This window comes from Ictidomys tridecemlineatus, chromosome 7, assembly GCF_052094955.1.
Source record: "Ictidomys tridecemlineatus isolate mIctTri1 chromosome 7, mIctTri1.hap1, whole genome shotgun sequence".
Taxonomy (NCBI): Eukaryota; Metazoa; Chordata; class Mammalia; order Rodentia; family Sciuridae; genus Ictidomys; species Ictidomys tridecemlineatus.
The window spans coordinates 47,383,502-47,390,771 of NC_135483.1; the positions used below are offsets into that span (position 1 = coordinate 47,383,502).

Consider the following 7,270-nt stretch of genomic DNA (forward strand, 5'->3'; position numbering starts at 1 on the left):
TTGTTTATTATTATGTGTTTTAGGCTATAGTGAATGAAATAGTTTTCATGATTTCTTTCTTAGTAAATTTGTTGTTATTGGTGTGTAGGAAAATTATTGAGTTTTTAATGTTCATTTTGTATCCTGAAATTTTGCTGATGTGTTTATTAGCTCTAGAAGTCTTCTGGTGGACTTTTTTGGATCTTCTATGTGAAGGTTTGTATCATCTGCAATAATAATTTGACTTCTTCACTTCCTATTTGTATCCCTTTTATTTTCTTCTCTTGCCTTATTGCTCTGGCTGAAATTTCAAGTATTGTGTTGAAAAAGTGTGATGAGAATGGACATCCTTGTCTTGTTCCTGATTTTAGAGAAAATGAGAAAACAGTATTTTCTACCAAATATAAAACCTGAGTCTGTGCTTGTAAATTGTCTATTATTGACAAATTAACTTGGAACACATGTAAAGAAAATAATTTCAAAGCACTAAGATAAATATAAATGAAATGTTCTGGGGACAAAATTGATCAAATTATATTTTAATATTAGGTGCATGTACAAGAATGTAACAACAAATCCCACCACTATGTATGATTGTAATGCACCCATAAAAGCATATAAATGAAAAATTATGAAAAACTATATTCACTTAGCTTTCTAAGTCATTAGGAAAATAGCTAATATTCCCCTCTTCCTTTCTCCGTAAATAGATAACCTTGAACCTTAAAGGACTTCAGAATGGGAAAGGTAGTGAGTTTTTTGACAGTATGCTTTACAAGTAAAATTGCTCTTTGATTCTTTTCTTTTTTTTTTTCTTTTTTTTTTTTTGAGAGAGAGAGAATATTTATTTCTTAGTTTTCCGCGGACACATCTTTGTTTGTATGTGGTGCTGAGGATCGAACTGGGGCCGCACGCATGCCAGGCAAGCGCGCTACCACTTGAGCCACATCCCCAGCTCACCTTTGAATATTTTCTGTTATGGTCATAGCTGATCATCTTCTTTCTGACCTCATTTTATAACAAGTGGAATGAAATAGAGGTATCATTTTCTATTGTCATTGAGATAGCCAAAGCTGTGTTTCCTGTTTTCTGTACCATTATTTCCCAAATGACTGTCCTCCTAAAAGCTGCTATGTAAGTTCCATGATGTAGCTACAACATAGGAGTTTCTTGACTTCCTATAAGGCACAGTGTAATATTAAACAGCTGCTATGTTTAGCAGATGGATGGTATATATTCATCTGAGGAGCAAACAGATCTGGTGTACAATTTGTTTAAGAGTCATAATATCTTCTACTCTTTAAAAAAATACGTTTTAGCCAAGGATTTTTCTAATCAAATAGAGAAACTCTTGTAATAGAGCATAATGGCACAATGATTTTGATTAAAAATTTGATTACTTGATGAAAACAAATTTATAGTTTTAGAACTGATGTTGGTTTTCCAAAGCAATAATATTTATTCAATAGTCAAAGGAGTATATATTGTTTAGCAGCATCAATATCATAGCTTGTCTGAGCCTACTCGGCACCACACATTTTCCCATTATATCCTAATCAAATTGAACAAAATGGATAAAGGAATTCTGTCCTCTTTACCCTGTAAGGGATCAAGTAATTCTTTTCTCCTCTTTGTTTCTTCTGTTCTTCCTCTTTCCCCCTTTTCTTTATGTTTTACAGTATTATTTGCCAATTATATGGATATTTACAGAGTTCCATTGCATTATTAATTATTGAAAGATTTAAAAATTAAGTAATCTGTCAGATCTTGGTACTCTCTAAAAAAATATAGATTCTTTCCTTTTTAGGGGGCGGAGGGAGGCAAACTTAGGATTGAACAACTGAGCCACATCTCCAGCTCTTTTTATTTTTTTATTTTGAGACAGGGTCTCGATAGGTTGCTTAAGGCCTCCCTAAGTTGCTGAAGCTGACTTTGAACTTGGATCCTCCTGTCTCAGCCCCTCTATCCACTGGGATTACAGACATGTACCATCACACACAACTTGTAACTATAAACTCTTAATAAAATTTTACAGCAATTAGAGAAAGAAAGGGGAGAGACAGAGACAGAGAAACAAGTGTAATCAACTTAAAGAAGAGATGTTAATTTTTTTTCATTGAAAACATTCCCAAAATTAAATATAAAAAGAAAATCATGTAAAAATGTGTTTGCTTTCAAAGTTTTTAAGATAGCTAAGTCACAAAACAAAGGGCACAGAATTATACCGTAATTAGATACAAAGTATCTTGTGTTAGTCAGCTTTGACCAAAATATCTGACATAAACAATTTAGAGGAGGACATTTTTATCTTTTTTGTGTATGTGTGGTGCTGGGGATTGAACCCAGGGCCTTGTGCATGTGAGGCAAACACTCTACCAACTGAGCTATATTCCCAGCCTAAGGAAGACATTTTGGCTCACAGTTTCAGAGGTTTCAGTCTGTGGTTGATTTCTCTATTACTTTGGGCCTAAAGTGAGACAGAAATCATGGTGGAAGGGCAGGGAAGAGGAAAGTTGATCAGCTCATAGGAGCCAGGAAGAAGAGGATAGAGGTGAGGGGCCAGGAACAAGATATAGTACCCCAAGGCACCCTGAGTGACCTACTTCCTCCAACTATGTTCCACCTGTCTACAGTTTCCACCATCTCCCAAAGTCTATTCAGCTATCAGTGGATTAAGCCATTGATGAGGTCAGAGCCCTCATGATCCAATCACTTCTCAAAATCACTGGACAGTGCTGCATTGGTGACCAACCCTTCAACACATGAGTTTTGGGGGACATTGCAAATCCAAATCAGGACAGTTCTCAACATATTACTTTTACTATCTGTATGTTTAAATATATTTTAAGAGAGAGAGAGAGAGAGAGAGAGAGAGAGAGAGAGAGAGAGAGAGAGAGAGAGAGATTTTTTAATATTTATTTTTCAGTTTTTGGTGCACACGACATCTTTATTTTAATGTGATGCTGAGGATCGAACCCAGCGCCCCGCGCATGCCAGGCAAGCGTGTTACCGTTTGAGACACATCCCCAGTCCCTATCTGTATGTTTAAATGTGTTTTAAAATACAAGTATAGTTTTATATCAATGGCTATGAATAACACTAATTTTTACTTTAAAATGTATCAGCCATCTCCACTTGGATAAGGATGAGAGTTCAGAGAGGAAGAGATGCACAGCAGTGGTTGCTCTCTGTTGACACCAGGAGGGCCTGATTGGGGTGTGACTTCATCATTCTGAGATATTGTGCTTTCTGTTTCTTTGACACAGACAATGCACTACTTCTCTACTCAGATGCATTTTCTAGATCTAGACAAAAACATGACAAATGGGTATTTGATTAGCACAAATCCCCTCCACATGCTAGAAAAATAGCTGATTGTCCAGGCTGTGGTGAGGCCTGACCAATGGCCTTTTTGTTCTCTTGTGAGTGTGTGTTTGTCTTGAGTAGAGATTAAATGAAACACTGGTGATTTTGCTTCTTGGATTCTCCCCAGATCTATCTGCTTTTTCCTTCTCCATCATTATTTCTCTGTTCCAAAGTACTATCTCTTCTCATCTGCCTCCCCATTGGCCTTCCTCCCTTCCCCAATGCTTCTTTACCTGAAGTTACCCACGGGCCTTTTAGAATGCATACCCACTGTATCCAGTACCATCTGCACATCTCCCTTCCCACTCACCACTAGCATTTCCCACCTCCCACATCGGTTTAAATGACCACCCATTGCTCCTTAGGTGAAATATAATAATTATTAGCATGCTTATATGTAGATCTGAGCCATTGAAATTCTCTGACTTCATCTTAAAGTACTGTCTTTCTTGCTTTCTTTGTAGCATCCTCAAAAGTTTCTTGAGGCTTATATTTGCCATGATTCTTACCACAGGGCCTTTTCACATGCTGAGCTCTTCATCCAGAGGCCCTTTCCTCTCCCTTCTTTTCATCTCCTACTGCTTCATGCCTCCTTGTATCTCCCCTTCAGAGAAGTCCTCCCTGACTCCTATGAATAGGCCACACATCATAGCACTTGTAAGAGTGGTAGTTTCCCACTTTTTTCATGATAATTTAATTAATACAGCACTTTGAGAACAAGTACAATTTTTCACAGATGGTCTATCTCAAATCTAATGGAGGAGGCCTAGGTAAGAATTGAGAAAGGCTAAAAATAAAAAGAAATTACAGTCCTTATGTTTTTTAAAAAAAGCAAGTACTAAATATCAGCTAAGAAATTTGAATTGTTTAAATTCTTTTGGATTCAATTTTTAGAAAGGTTTTCACTGAATTTGAAAAGTCAGAGAAGCTAATTTTATTAACTTTGACTTCTTAGCTTTCAACATTGCATAAAATTGATTCCCCTTAAGAATCATCTTGAGAATCATCTGGCCTTTTTTATTTTTTAATTTTTCATTTTATTTGTTTATTTATTTGGTGCTGTGGATCAAAGCCAGGGCCTTGTGCATGCTAAGTACACTCCCAGCTTCCAGCCCCACTCCCCACTTTTTTTGTACTTAGATATAAATGAGCTCTTCCTTATATTTTCTTAATTTTCACATATTTTAATTTTATGACTTTCAGTTTCTAAGCATTGTTATTTTTCAGTGTGGTATGAAAATGTATGTCAAAGGATGACAAATTTTAAAAGATTAAAAACTTGGAGGACAATGGCAGCTGATAAAGGGAATGAAAAAAGTCAGTGGTATGCTGCACAAGTTTAATAATCTGCTTTCAGAAAATATGTACATACATGCATAAATTTCTCATAAATGTGACTCATGAAAAGGAGATATAAGACAAAAATCAGAAGTAATAGTAAACTGTAAAGTACTTTACAAATTCCACAAAGCCATTGATTCTCATAGAATGCTTTCCCTTACTTTTTACCCAAATCTTATATACATAAACAACTTATGCTTATAATTAAAAAATAACTGCAGTTCCAAAATGAATGCCAGTTGATATTTTTATTTATGTTAAGTGTAAGACAAAAGTAAAACAACTAATACATATGTTGAAACTTCACTCATTTGCCAGTGATATAACTTCTTTTCTGAATCAGAAAATGGTTTTTGAATACTAGAAGATTATTTCATTTTGTGTGTGCTATTCCCAATGAAGTGGTTAAAGGATTACCATATTTTAGGTTTGATTTGTGTTGCTAACACTTTTGTATCATTTTTAAAAGCCTAGAATAGTGTTATTCAATAGAAACATGAGGTGAGCTACATGGTAATTTCAAATTTCTAGTGAGTACTTAAAAAATGAGAAGCAAAGAAATTAAAGTTAATTTTGATGATGTCTTATTTAATGAAATATGTCCAAAATAGTATTATTTTAATCTATATCAGTATAAAAGTTATTAGTGAGATGTTTTGCATCTTTTAATTCATAATACATTTAAACTCTGATTTATATTTCATACCTGTAATGCATCCTAGTTTGCACTACACATATCAAATGCTCTGTATGACCACATGTGCCTAGTGGCTACTATTTGGAGTGCAAGTTTTGACAAAACAATAAATCAAGCTCTGATATGAAACATTTGCTACTTTCTGAATGTAGGGTAAATACCAGCACCACCGTCAATTTAAATCAGCAATGTGATTAGATTCACAGAAGCACAGTTTTACTTACTATTTCCATCAGATAGCCACAGTAAGTATAAATAACCTCAAGAGCATAGATAATAGTAAAAAGCAGTAAAATAACTAGGAATTCATGAGTTTGAAGCACTTACTAATTTAGTTTTTAATATGACTTGTTTAATTACAAGATTATGTAGTTTAACATTGAAGAATGGTCATGTTTAACAACTAGCTTAGGAAATTCCTAGAACTATTAAAATTGGCTTCCAGGAACCAGTTTCAGACTGCTCCAGAACACCACTAAAATGAATCATCAAAATGGATAAAAGTCAAAAAAGTGTGCCAGTGAAGTAAAAATGCTGGCTAAGGCAACTACAAAGCATTGCAAATCTTATCTTCTTCCAAATCCAAGTGGAACATTCAAAGTTGACCAATTTGTAGGAATCAGCAGAGCTAAATGGCAAAAAAATTGCTGTTCAAAAATGTGTTTTTATTAACTTTAGAAATGTTGAATTTATAGGAACAGTGATCAAGAAAATGGGCCTTGACCTCAGCCTCAGCCTGGATTCCTAACCCTCTTGTTTCTATTTTAACAACTAAGTAAGAATATTAAACATTCTGAGATTATCCATATATCTTAAAAAGAAGATAATAATGTCTACCCTTTTTATCTATAATGAAGGATTGATAAAATATTGCAACTTCCAAAGTCTGCTCCACAAAGCACTGGTTTTATAAATTATCAAAAAATATTAATTTTGGAAAAATTCTGATTTAAAAAGCTATAATTTTTTAAATTTTTCAGAGTATTTAAATAGCTAAGAAGGAAGTATAATAAGGAACATTCCTAAAATATATAAGTACATCTCTATTTGTACTGAGTATCTTGCTCTATGTTTTTTTGTATTCTGAGGAAAACACTGATAAATATTTATAAAGAGGCTCTCATATAATGCTGGTACTTGACTATGTGCTAAATAATAAAAAGGAACTATAATAGTATTTAGTTAAAAAATTCCTAATAATTTTTAAAATATAATATGCTATCTGATATATGAAATATGTATCAAGGAAAGATTCTTTCCAAATGATACATTAAAAAGGAAGAAAGCTCTTGTTCAGCTCTCCATCACTGTTGACAGATACCTGAGATAAATCAACTTGATAAGAGAAAAAGTTTATTTTGGCTTACAGTTTGATGGTTGTAGTCTATAATCTATTGGCCCCATTGCTTTTGGGACTGTGGAAAAGCAACACATCATAGTGGGGAATGTGTGGTGGAGAGAGCTGCTCACCTCATGTCAGTGGAAGCAGAGAGAGGAAGGGATTGTGTAGCACTATCCCCTTAAAGGGTCTGCCTTCAGTGACCAGAAGATCTCACACTAGACCCCATTTAAAATTTCCACCATGTTGTGCTGGGGAATTATCCTTTAACATCTGGGTCTTTTATGAAGGTACAAATGATAGCAGCTCTGATCCAAAATGAAGACCAAATAGATTACTGCCTCCTAGGGTTTCCTGGCCAAGATATTAGGAAAGATGATGAAAAGAGAAATAGTTACCTGAAATTAACAGGGTCTGGATCAAGCTGGAAAAAGCCCACAATCCTAGGAACTTGTAGTAGCATAATAGATTCTAGCACCAGAGAGCTGGGAAGAAACTTAGGAGGTGGAGGAAGGGAACAGAGGCAGAGAAGAGAGGGAAAGGTTTAG

General features: G+C 34.6%; 1 non-coding gene across 1 annotated transcript; it reads right to left on the minus strand.

Annotated features, from left to right (window-relative positions):
* Window positions 1–2,303: 2,303 nt before the first annotated feature.
* Trnav-cac (transfer RNA valine (anticodon CAC)) lies at window positions 2,304–2,373 on the minus strand. The gene has a single exon. It is a non-coding gene; the product is annotated as a tRNA-Val (tRNA).
* Window positions 2,374–7,270: the final 4,897 nt, after the last annotated feature.